Source organism: Idiotropiscis lumnitzeri, chromosome 5, assembly GCF_059441095.1.
Source record: "Idiotropiscis lumnitzeri isolate Australia: NSW breed Sydney's pygmy pipehorse chromosome 5, RoL_Ilum_1.0, whole genome shotgun sequence".
NCBI lineage: Eukaryota > Metazoa > Chordata > Actinopteri > Syngnathiformes > Syngnathidae > Idiotropiscis > Idiotropiscis lumnitzeri.
This window is the reverse complement of record NC_142395.1, coordinates 4717791-4729435: the sequence shown is the minus strand read 5'-3', so window position 1 is coordinate 4729435 and position 11645 is coordinate 4717791. Positions and strand designations below refer to the sequence as shown.

At 42.4% G+C, this 11645-nt stretch overlaps 10 non-coding genes across 10 annotated transcripts; all 10 read right to left on the bottom strand.

Moving 5' to 3' along the window:
• Positions 1–655: 655 nt before the first annotated feature.
• On the bottom strand, positions 656–774 carry LOC148336042 (5S ribosomal RNA). Its single transcript, XR_015843711.1, has one exon. It is a non-coding gene; the product is annotated as a 5S ribosomal RNA (ribosomal RNA).
• Positions 775–1783: 1009 nt separating this feature from the next.
• On the bottom strand, positions 1784–1902 carry LOC148336041 (5S ribosomal RNA). The gene has a single exon (XR_015843699.1). It is a non-coding gene; the product is annotated as a 5S ribosomal RNA (ribosomal RNA).
• A 1009-nt stretch (positions 1903–2911) lies between these two features.
• Positions 2912–3030, bottom strand: LOC148336040 (5S ribosomal RNA). The gene has a single exon (XR_015843688.1). It is a non-coding gene; the product is annotated as a 5S ribosomal RNA (ribosomal RNA).
• A 1009-nt stretch (positions 3031–4039) lies between these two features.
• LOC148336039 (5S ribosomal RNA) lies at positions 4040–4158 on the bottom strand. Its single transcript, XR_015843677.1, has one exon. It is a non-coding gene; the product is annotated as a 5S ribosomal RNA (ribosomal RNA).
• A 1009-nt stretch (positions 4159–5167) lies between these two features.
• LOC148336038 (5S ribosomal RNA) lies at positions 5168–5286 on the bottom strand. The gene has a single exon (XR_015843666.1). It is a non-coding gene; the product is annotated as a 5S ribosomal RNA (ribosomal RNA).
• A 1009-nt stretch (positions 5287–6295) lies between these two features.
• On the bottom strand, positions 6296–6414 carry LOC148336037 (5S ribosomal RNA). The gene has a single exon (XR_015843655.1). It is a non-coding gene; the product is annotated as a 5S ribosomal RNA (ribosomal RNA).
• Positions 6415–7423: 1009 nt separating this feature from the next.
• LOC148336036 (5S ribosomal RNA) lies at positions 7424–7542 on the bottom strand. Its single transcript, XR_015843644.1, has one exon. It is a non-coding gene; the product is annotated as a 5S ribosomal RNA (ribosomal RNA).
• Positions 7543–8551: 1009 nt separating this feature from the next.
• On the bottom strand, positions 8552–8670 carry LOC148336035 (5S ribosomal RNA). Its single transcript, XR_015843633.1, has one exon. It is a non-coding gene; the product is annotated as a 5S ribosomal RNA (ribosomal RNA).
• Positions 8671–9679: 1009 nt separating this feature from the next.
• Positions 9680–9798, bottom strand: LOC148336034 (5S ribosomal RNA). The gene has a single exon (XR_015843622.1). It is a non-coding gene; the product is annotated as a 5S ribosomal RNA (ribosomal RNA).
• Positions 9799–10807: 1009 nt separating this feature from the next.
• On the bottom strand, positions 10808–10926 carry LOC148336033 (5S ribosomal RNA). Its single transcript, XR_015843611.1, has one exon. It is a non-coding gene; the product is annotated as a 5S ribosomal RNA (ribosomal RNA).
• Between the last annotated feature and the right edge of the window lie 719 nt (positions 10927–11645).

The following is an 11645-nucleotide window of genomic DNA, read 5'->3' as shown; positions in this document are numbered from 1 at the left end:
GTGGCTCCGTAGCTACACATTCGGACCACATGGGGGCACTAATATTATACCAGCCCCGTACCACCAATATATACACCAATAACTTGGGGGGGCGTTCACTGCTATCCACCCATGGTCATGTACCATTTATTTGACATTATTTAAATTAAATTGGAATAAATGGAAGAATAAAGTGGAACTAATAAAATAAGAACCAATGATATAACCAGTGAAGCTAAAAAAAATGAATGAAGCTTCTCCACACCTGCTAATTGCGACATTAACTATACTTCCCTTTATTGCATTCAGTAAACACCATTTTTTAAAATTGATTCATTAACTTTTTATTTAGTAAACACTCACTGCACCAACCCAACCGGACTGCATCGGGTCATATGTCTGCTACACCTGTAGACTCCGAGGGTACCATTTTGGTCAATGTGTGGCTCCGGAGCCACAGTCAAGTCTCCAGACACGCATTTGCAAATTGCCACACGCATTTGCGAGTCGTCCACGGCGAGACTGTAGCAACACCCAAAGGCAGAGGACGCTGAATGTTGGCATTTTGTGCTCTCAGCCTGTCAGGCGAATATGTGGAAATTTATAAAAAAGCAGCTCGCATACTTGCTTACATTTGTCAAAGTTATTTTTATTTATTTATTTTTTGCGGTGCAAAAGCTTACAGCACCTGGTATTCCCAGGCGGTCTCCCATCCAAGTACTAACCAGGCCCGACCCTGCTTAGCTTCCGAGATCGGACGAGATCGGGCGTTCTCAGGGTAGTATGGCCGTAAGCGAGAATTCCCTCCAAAATTTTGCATTTTATACATGTGGTCTTTATTGTGGCAAATACTTCAATCCAAAAATACGTAACAAGAATCTGAAACTATAACCACAGTCACATATGTGTCACAACAATCTACAATGCATGATTGAAGTCACAGATATATGACAAATATCAGCAAATGTGTACAATGATTTGTTGGCACATACACATGGTTAAATGCGGACAAAAATCCGTAGATGGGCGACCTGTAAAAACGGGACCTTTTGATTGGCTGTGTTCTTACAGGTGACGTTTGCTACAGTCCTGCCGCGGACGACTCGCAAATGCGTGTGCTGATTTGCAAATGCGTGTCAGGAGACGTGTGTGGCTCCGTAGCTACACATTCGGACCACATGGGGGCACTAATATTATACCAGCCCCGTACCACCAATATATACACCAATAACTTGGGGGGGCGTTCACTGCTATCCACCCATGGTCATGTACCATTTATTTGACATTATTTAAATTAAATTGGAATAAATGGAAGAATAAAGTGGAACTAATAAAATAAGAACCAATGATATAACCAGTGAAGCTAAAAAAAATGAATGAAGCTTCTCCACACCTGCTAATTGCGACATTAACTATACTTCCCTTTATTGCATTCAGTAAACACCATTTTTTAAAATTGATTCATTAACTTTTTATTTAGTAAACACTCACTGCACCAACCCAACCGGACTGCATCGGGTCATATGTCTGCTACACCTGTAGACTCCGAGGGTACCATTTTGGTCAATGTGTGGCTCCGGAGCCACAGTCAAGTCTCCAGACACGCATTTGCAAATTGCCACACGCATTTGCGAGTCGTCCACGGCGAGACTGTAGCAACACCCAAAGGCAGAGGACGCTGAATGTTGGCATTTTGTGCTCTCAGCCTGTCAGGCGAATATGTGGAAATTTATAAAAAAGCAGCTCGCATACTTGCTTACATTTGTCAAAGTTATTTTTATTTATTTATTTTTTGCGGTGCAAAAGCTTACAGCACCTGGTATTCCCAGGCGGTCTCCCATCCAAGTACTAACCAGGCCCGACCCTGCTTAGCTTCCGAGATCGGACGAGATCGGGCGTTCTCAGGGTAGTATGGCCGTAAGCGAGAATTCCCTCCAACATTTTGCATTTTATACATGTGGTCTTTATTGTGGCAAATACTTCAATCCAAAAATACGTAACAAGAATCTGAAACTATAACCACAGTCACAAATGTGTCACAACAATCTACAATGCATGATTGAAGTCACAGATATATGACAAATATCAGCAAATGTGTACAATGATTTGTTGGCACATACACATGGTTAAATGCGGACAAAAATCCGTAGATGGGCGACCTGTAAAAACGGGACCTTTTGATTGGCTGTGTTCTTACAGGTGACGTTTGCTACAGTCCTGCCGCGGACGACTCGCAAATGCGTGTGCTGATTTGCAAATGCGTGTCAGGAGACGTGTGTGGCTCCGTAGCTACACATTCGGACCACATGGGGGCACTAATATTATACCAGCCCCGTACCACCAATATATACACCAATAACTTGGGGGGGCGTTCACTGCTATCCACCCATGGTCATGTACCATTTATTTGACATTATTTAAATTAAATTGGAATAAATGGAAGAATAAAGTGGAACTAATAAAATAAGAACCAATGATATAACCAGTGAAGCTAAAAAAAATGAATGAAGCTTCTCCACACCTGCTAATTGCCACATTAACTATACTTCCCTTTATTGCATTCAGTAAACACCATTTTTTAAAATTGATTCATTAACTTTTTATTTAGTAAACACTCACTGCACCAACCCAACCGGACTGCATCGGGTCATATGTCTGCTACACCTGTAGACTCCGAGGGTACCCTTTTGGTCAATGTGTGGCTCCGGAGCCACAGTCAAGTCTCCAGACACGCATTTGCAAATTGCCACACGCATTTGCGAGTCGTCCACGGCGAGACTGTAGCAACACCCAAAGGCAGAGGACGCTGAATGTTGGCATTTTGTGCTCTCAGCCTGTCAGGCGAATATGTGGAAATTTATAAAAAAGCAGCTCGCATACTTGCTTACATTTGTCAAAGTTATTTTTATTTATTTATTTTTTGCGGTGCAAAAGCTTACAGCACCTGGTATTCCCAGGCGGTCTCCCATCCAAGTACTAACCAGGCCCGACCCTGCTTAGCTTCCGAGATCGGACGAGATCGGGCGTTCTCAGGGTAGTATGGCCGTAAGCGAGAATTCCCTCCAAAATTTTGCATTTTATACATGTGGTCTTTATTGTGGCAAATACTTCAATCCAAAAATACGTAACAAGAATCTGAAACTATAACCACAGTCACATATGTGTCACAACAATCTACAATGCATGATTGAAGTCACAGATATATGACAAATATCAGCAAATGTGTACAATGATTTGTTGGCACATACACATGGTTAAATGCGGACAAAAATCCGTAGATGGGCGACCTGTAAAAACGGGACCTTTTGATTGGCTGTGTTCTTACAGGTGACGTTTGCTACAGTCCTGCCGCGGACGACTCGCAAATGCGTGTGCTGATTTGCAAATGCGTGTCAGGAGACGTGTGTGGCTCCGTAGCTACACATTCGGACCACATGGGGGCACTAATATTATACCAGCCCCGTACCACCAATATATACACCAATAACTTGGGGGGGCGTTCACTGCTATCCACCCATGGTCATGTACCATTTATTTGACATTATTTAAATTAAATTGGAATAAATGGAAGAATAAAGTGGAACTAATAAAATAAGAACCAATGATATAACCAGTGAAGCTAAAAAAAATGAATGAAGCTTCTCCACACCTGCTAATTGCGACATTAACTATACTTCCCTTTATTGCATTCAGTAAACACCATTTTTTAAAATTGATTCATTAACTTTTTATTTAGTAAACACTCACTGCACCAACCCAACCGGACTGCATCGGGTCATATGTCTGCTACACCTGTAGACTCCGAGGGTACCATTTTGGTCAATGTGTGGCTCCGGAGCCACAGTCAAGTCTCCAGACACGCATTTGCAAATTGCCACACGCATTTGCGAGTCGTCCACGGCGAGACTGTAGCAACACCCAAAGGCAGAGGACGCTGAATGTTGGCATTTTGTGCTCTCAGCCTGTCAGGCGAATATGTGGAAATTTATAAAAAAGCAGCTCGCATACTTGCTTACATTTGTCAAAGTTATTTTTATTTATTTATTTTTTGCGGTGCAAAAGCTTACAGCACCTGGTATTCCCAGGCGGTCTCCCATCCAAGTACTAACCAGGCCCGACCCTGCTTAGCTTCCGAGATCGGACGAGATCGGGCGTTCTCAGGGTAGTATGGCCGTAAGCGAGAATTCCCTCCAAAATTTTGCATTTTATACATGTGGTCTTTATTGTGGCAAATACTTCAATCCAAAAATACGTAACAAGAATCTGAAACTATAACCACAGTCACAAATGTGTCACAACAATCTACAATGCATGATTGAAGTCACAGATATATGACAAATATCAGCAAATGTGTACAATGATTTGTTGGCACATACACATGGTTAAATGCGGACAAAAATCCGTAGATGGGCGACCTGTAAAAACGGGACCTTTTGATTGGCTGTGTTCTTACAGGTGACGTTTGCTACAGTCCTGCCGCGGACGACTCGCAAATGCGTGTGCTGATTTGCAAATGCGTGTCAGGAGACGTGTGTGGCTCCGTAGCTACACATTCGGACCACATGGGGGCACTAATATTATACCAGCCCCGTACCACCAATATATACACCAATAACTTGGGGGGGCGTTCACTGCTATCCACCCATGGTCATGTACCATTTATTTGACATTATTTAAATTAAATTGGAATAAATGGAAGAATAAAGTGGAACTAATAAAATAAGAACCAATGATATAACCAGTGAAGCTAAAATAAATGAATGAAGCTTCTCCACACCTGCTAATTGCGACATTAACTATACTTCCCTTTATTGCATTCAGTAAACACCATTTTTTAAAATTGATTCATTAACTTTTTATTTAGTAAACACTCACTGCACCAACCCAACCGGACTGCATCGGGTCATATGTCTGCTACACCTGTAGACTCCGAGGGTACCCTTTTGGTCAATGTGTGGCTCCGGAGCCACAGTCAAGTCTCCAGACACGCATTTGCAAATTGCCACACGCATTTGCGAGTCGTCCACGGCGAGACTGTAGCAACACCCAAAGGCAGAGGACGCTGAATGTTGGCATTTTGTGCTCTCAGCCTGTCAGGCGAATATGTGGAAATTTATAAAAAAGCAGCTCGCATACTTGCTTACATTTGTCAAAGTTATTTTTATTTATTTATTTTTTGCGGTGCAAAAGCTTACAGCACCTGGTATTCCCAGGCGGTCTCCCATCCAAGTACTAACCAGGCCCGACCCTGCTTAGCTTCCGAGATCGGACGAGATCGGGCGTTCTCAGGGTAGTATGGCCGTAAGCGAGAATTCCCTCCAAAATTTTGCATTTTATACATGTGGTCTTTATTGTGGCAAATACTTCAATCCAAAAATACGTAACAAGAATCTGAAACTATAACCACAGTCACATATGTGTCACAACAATCTACAATGCATGATTGAAGTCACAGATATATGACAAATATCAGCAAATGTGTACAATGATTTGTTGGCACATACACATGGTTAAATGCGGACAAAAATCCGTAGATGGGCGACCTGTAAAAACGGGACCTTTTGATTGGCTGTGTTCTTACAGGTGACGTTTGCTACAGTCCTGCCGCGGACGACTCGCAAATGCGTGTGCTGATTTGCAAATGCGTGTCAGGAGACGTGTGTGGCTCCGTAGCTACACATTCGGACCACATGGGGGCACTAATATTATACCAGCCCCGTACCACCAATATATACACCAATAACTTGGGGGGGCGTTCACTGCTATCCACCCATGGTCATGTACCATTTATTTGACATTATTTAAATTAAATTGGAATAAATGGAAGAATAAAGTGGAACTAATAAAATAAGAACCAATGATATAACCAGTGAAGCTAAAAAAAATGAATGAAGCTTCTCCACACCTGCTAATTGCGACATTAACTATACTTCCCTTTATTGCATTCAGTAAACACCATTTTTTAAAATTGATTCATTAACTTTTTATTTAGTAAACACTCACTGCACCAACCCAACCGGACTGCATCGGATCATATGTCTGCTACACCTGTAGACTCCGAGGGTACCATTTTGGTCAATGTGTGGCTCCGGAGCCACAGTCAAGTCTCCAGACACGCATTTGCAAATTGCCACACGCATTTGCGAGTCGTCCACGGCGAGACTGTAGCAACACCCAAAGGCAGAGGACGCTGAATGTTGGCATTTTGTGCTCTCAGCCTGTCAGGCGAATATGTGGAAATTTATAAAAAAGCAGCTCGCATACTTGCTTACATTTGTCAAAGTTATTTTTATTTATTTATTTTTTGCGGTGCAAAAGCTTACAGCACCTGGTATTCCCAGGCGGTCTCCCATCCAAGTACTAACCAGGCCCGACCCTGCTTAGCTTCCGAGATCGGACGAGATCGGGCGTTCTCAGGGTAGTATGGCCGTAAGCGAGAATTCCCTCCAAAATTTTGCATTTTATACATGTGGTCTTTATTGTGGCAAATACTTCAATCCAAAAATACGTAACTAGAATCTGAAACTATAACCACAGTCACAAATGTGTCACAACAATCTACAATGCATGATTGAAGTCACAGATATATGACAAATATCAGCAAATGTGTACAATGATTTGTTGGCACATACACATGGTTAAATGCGGACAAAAATCCGTAGATGGGCGACCTGTAAAAACGGGACCTTTTGATTGGCTGTGTTCTTACAGGTGACGTTTGCTACAGTCCTGCCGCGGACGACTCGCAAATGCGTGTGCTGATTTGCAAATGCGTGTCAGGAGACGTGTGTGGCTCCGTAGCTACACATTCGGACCACATGGGGGCACTAATATTATACCAGCCCCGTACCACCAATATATACACCAATAACTTGGGGGGGCGTTCACTGCTATCCACCCATGGTCATGTACCATTTATTTGACATTATTTAAATTAAATTGGAATAAATGGAAGAATAAAGTGGAACTAATAAAATAAGAACCAATGATATAACCAGTGAAGCTAAAAAAAATGAATGAAGCTTCTCCACACCTGCTAATTGCCACATTAACTATACTTCCCTTTATTGCATTCAGTAAACACCATTTTTTAAAATTGATTCATTAACTTTTTATTTAGTAAACACTCACTGCACCAACCCAACCGGACTGCATCGGGTCATATGTCTGCTACACCTGTAGACTCCGAGGGTACCCTTTTGGTCAATGTGTGGCTCCGGAGCCACAGTCAAGTCTCCAGACACGCATTTGCAAATTGCCACACGCATTTGCGAGTCGTCCACGGCGAGACTGTAGCAACACCCAAAGGCAGAGGACGCCGAATGTTGGCATTTTGTGCTCTCAGCCTGTCAGGCGAATATGTGGAAATTTATAAAAAAGCAGCTCGCATACTTGCTTACATTTGTCAAAGTTATTTTTATTTATTTATTTTTTGCGGTGCAAAAGCTTACAGCACCTGGTATTCCCAGGCGGTCTCCCATCCAAGTACTAACCAGGCCCGACCCTGCTTAGCTTCCGAGATCGGACGAGATCGGGCGTTCTCAGGGTAGTATGGCCGTAAGCGAGAATTCCCTCCAACATTTTGCATTTTATACATGTGGTCTTTATTGTGGCAAATACTTCAATCCAAAAATACGTAACAAGAATCTGAAACTATAACCACAGTCACAAATGTGTCACAACAATCTACAATGCATGATTGAAGTCACAGATATATGACAAATATCAGCAAATGTGTACAATGATTTGTTGGCACATACACATGGTTAAATGCGGACAAAAATCCGTAGATGGGCGACCTGTAAAAACGGGACCTTTTGATTGGCTGTGTTCTTACAGGTGACGTTTGCTACAGTCCTGCCGCGGACGACTCGCAAATGCGTGTGCTGATTTGCAAATGCGTGTCAGGAGACGTGTGTGGCTCCGTAGCTACACATTCGGACCACATGGGGGCACTAATATTATACCAGCCCCGTACCACCAATATATACACCAATAACTTGGGGGGGCGTTCACTGCTATCCACCCATGGTCATGTACCATTTATTTGACATTATTTAAATTAAATTGGAATAAATGGAAGAATAAAGTGGAACTAATAAAATAAGAACCAATGATATAACCAGTGAAGCTAAAAAAAATGAATGAAGCTTCTCCACACCTGCTAATTGCCACATTAACTATACTTCCCTTTATTGCATTCAGTAAACACCATTTTTTAAAATTGATTCATTAACTTTTTATTTAGTAAACACTCACTGCACCAACCCAACCGGACTGCATCGGGTCATATGTCTGCTACACCTGTAGACTCCGAGGGTACCCTTTTGGTCAATGTGTGGCTCCGGAGCCACAGTCAAGTCTCCAGACACGCATTTGCAAATTGCCACACGCATTTGCGAGTCGTCCACGGCGAGACTGTAGCAACACCCAAAGGCAGAGGACGCTGAATGTTGGCATTTTGTGCTCTCAGCCTGTCAGGCGAATATGTGGAAATTTATAAAAAAGCAGCTCGCATACTTGCTTACATTTGTCAAAGTTATTTTTATTTATTTATTTTTTGCGGTGCAAAAGCTTACAGCACCTGGTATTCCCAGGCGGTCTCCCATCCAAGTACTAACCAGGCCCGACCCTGCTTAGCTTCCGAGATCGGACGAGATCGGGCGTTCTCAGGGTAGTATGGCCGTAAGCGAGAATTCCCTCCAAAATTTTGCATTTTATACATGTGGTCTTTATTGTGGCAAATACTTCAATCCAAAAATACGTAACAAGAATCTGAAACTATAACCACAGTCACAAATGTGTCACAACAATCTACAATGCATGATTGAAGTCACAGATATATGACAAATATCAGCAAATGTGTACAATGATTTGTTGGCACATACACATGGTTAAATGCGGACAAAAATCCGTAGATGGGCGACCTGTAAAAACGGGACCTTTTGATTGGCTGTGTTCTTACAGGTGACGTTTGCTACAGTCCTGCCGCGGACGACTCGCAAATGCGTGTGCTGATTTGCAAATGCGTGTCAGGAGACGTGTGTGGCTCCGTAGCTACACATTCGGACCACATGGGGGCACTAATATTATACCAGCCCCGTACCACCAATATATACACCAATAACTTGGGGGGGCGTTCACTGCTATCCACCCATGGTCATGTACCATTTATTTGACATTATTTAAATTAAATTGGAATAAATGGAAGAATAAAGTGGAACTAATAAAATAAGAACCAATGATATAACCAGTGAAGCTAAAAAAAATGAATGAAGCTTCTCCACACCTGCTAATTGCCACATTAACTATACTTCCCTTTATTGCATTCAGTAAACACCATTTTTTAAAATTGATTCATTAACTTTTTATTTAGTAAACACTCACTGCACCAACCCAACCGGACTGCATCGGGTCATATGTCTGCTACACCTGTAGACTCCGAGGGTACCCTTTTGGTCAATGTGTGGCTCCGGAGCCACAGTCAAGTCTCCAGACACGCATTTGCAAATTGCCACACGCATTTGCGAGTCGTCCACGGCGAGACTGTAGCAACACCCAAAGGCAGAGGACGCCGAATGTTGGCATTTTGTGCTCTCAGCCTGTCAGGCGAATATGTGGAAATTTATAAAAAAGCAGCTCGCATACTTGCTTACATTTGTCAAAGTTATTTTTATTTATTTATTTTTTGCGGTGCAAAAGCTTACAGCACCTGGTATTCCCAGGCGGTCTCCCATCCAAGTACTAACCAGGCCCGACCCTGCTTAGCTTCCGAGATCGGACGAGATCGGGCGTTCTCAGGGTAGTATGGCCGTAAGCGAGAATTCCCTCCAACATTTTGCATTTTATACATGTGGTCTTTATTGTGGCAAATACTTCAATCCAAAAATACGTAACAAGAATCTGAAACTATAACCACAGTCACAAATGTGTCACAACAATCTACAATGCATGATTGAAGTCACAGATATATGACAAATATCAGCAAATGTGTACAATGATTTGTTGGCACATACACATGGTTAAATGCGGACAAAAATCCGTAGATGGGCGACCTGTAAAAACGGGACCTTTTGATTGGCTGTGTTCTTACAGGTGACGTTTGCTACAGTCCTGCCGCGGACGACTCGCAAATGCGTGTGCTGATTTGCAAATGCGTGTCAGGAGACGTGTGTGGCTCCGTAGCTACACATTCGGACCACATGGGGGCACTAATATTATACCAGCCCCGTACCACCAATATATACACCAATAACTTGGGGGGGCGTTCACTGCTATCCACCCATGGTCATGTACCATTTATTTGACATTATTTAAATTAAATTGGAATAAATGGAAGAATAAAGTGGAACTAATAAAATAAGAACCAATGATATAACCAGTGAAGCTAAAAAAAATGAATGAAGCTTCTCCACACCTGCTAATTGCCACATTAACTATACTTCCCTTTATTGCATTCAGTAAACACCATTTTTTAAAATTGATTCATTAACTTTTTATTTAGTAAACACTCACTGCACCAACCCAACCGGACTGCATCGGGTCATATGTCTGCTACACCTGTAGACTCCGAGGGTACCCTTTTGGTCAATGTGTGGCTCCGGAGCCACAGTCAAGTCTCCAGACACGCATTTGCAAATTGCCACACGCATTTGCGAGTCGTCCACGGCGAGACTGTAGCAACACCCAAAGGCAGAGGACGCTGAATGTTGGCATTTTGTGCTCTCAGCCTGTCAGGCGAATATGTGGAAATTTATAAAAAAGCAGCTCGCATACTTGCTTACATTTGTCAAAGTTATTTTTATTTATTTATTTTTTGCGGTGCAAAAGCTTACAGCACCTGGTATTCCCAGGCGGTCTCCCATCCAAGTACTAACCAGGCCCGACCCTGCTTAGCTTCCGAGATCGGACGAGATCGGGCGTTCTCAGGGTAGTATGGCCGTAAGCGAGAATTCCCTCCAAAATTTTGCATTTTATACATGTGGTCTTTATTGTGGCAAATACTTCAATCCAAAAATACGTAACTAGAATCTGAAACTATAACCACAGTCACAAATGTGTCACAACAATCTACAATGCATGATTGAAGTCACAGATATATGACAAATATCAGCAAATGTGTACAATGATTTGTTGGCACATACACATGGTTAAATGCGGACAAAAATCCGTAGATGGGCGACCTGTAAAAACGGGACCTTTTGATTGGCTGTGTTCTTACAGGTGACGTTTGCTACAGTCCTGCCGCGGACGACTCGCAAATGCGTGTGCTGATTTGCAAATGCGTGTCAGGAGACGTGTGTGGCTCCGTAGCTACACATTCGGACCACATGGGGGCACTAATATTATACCAGCCCCGTACCACCAATATATACACCAATAACTTGGGGGGGCGTTCACTGCTATCCACCCATGGTCATGTACCATTTATTTGACATTATTTAAATTAAATTGGAATAAATGGAAGAATAAAGTGGAACTAATAAAATAAGAACCAATGATATAACCAGTGAAGCTAAAAAAAATGAATGAAGCTTCTCCACACCTGCTAATTGCCACATTAACTATACTTCCCTTTATTGCATTCAGTAAACACCATTTTTTAAAATTGATTCATTAACTTTTTATTTAGTAAACACTCACTGCACCAACCCAACCGGACTGCA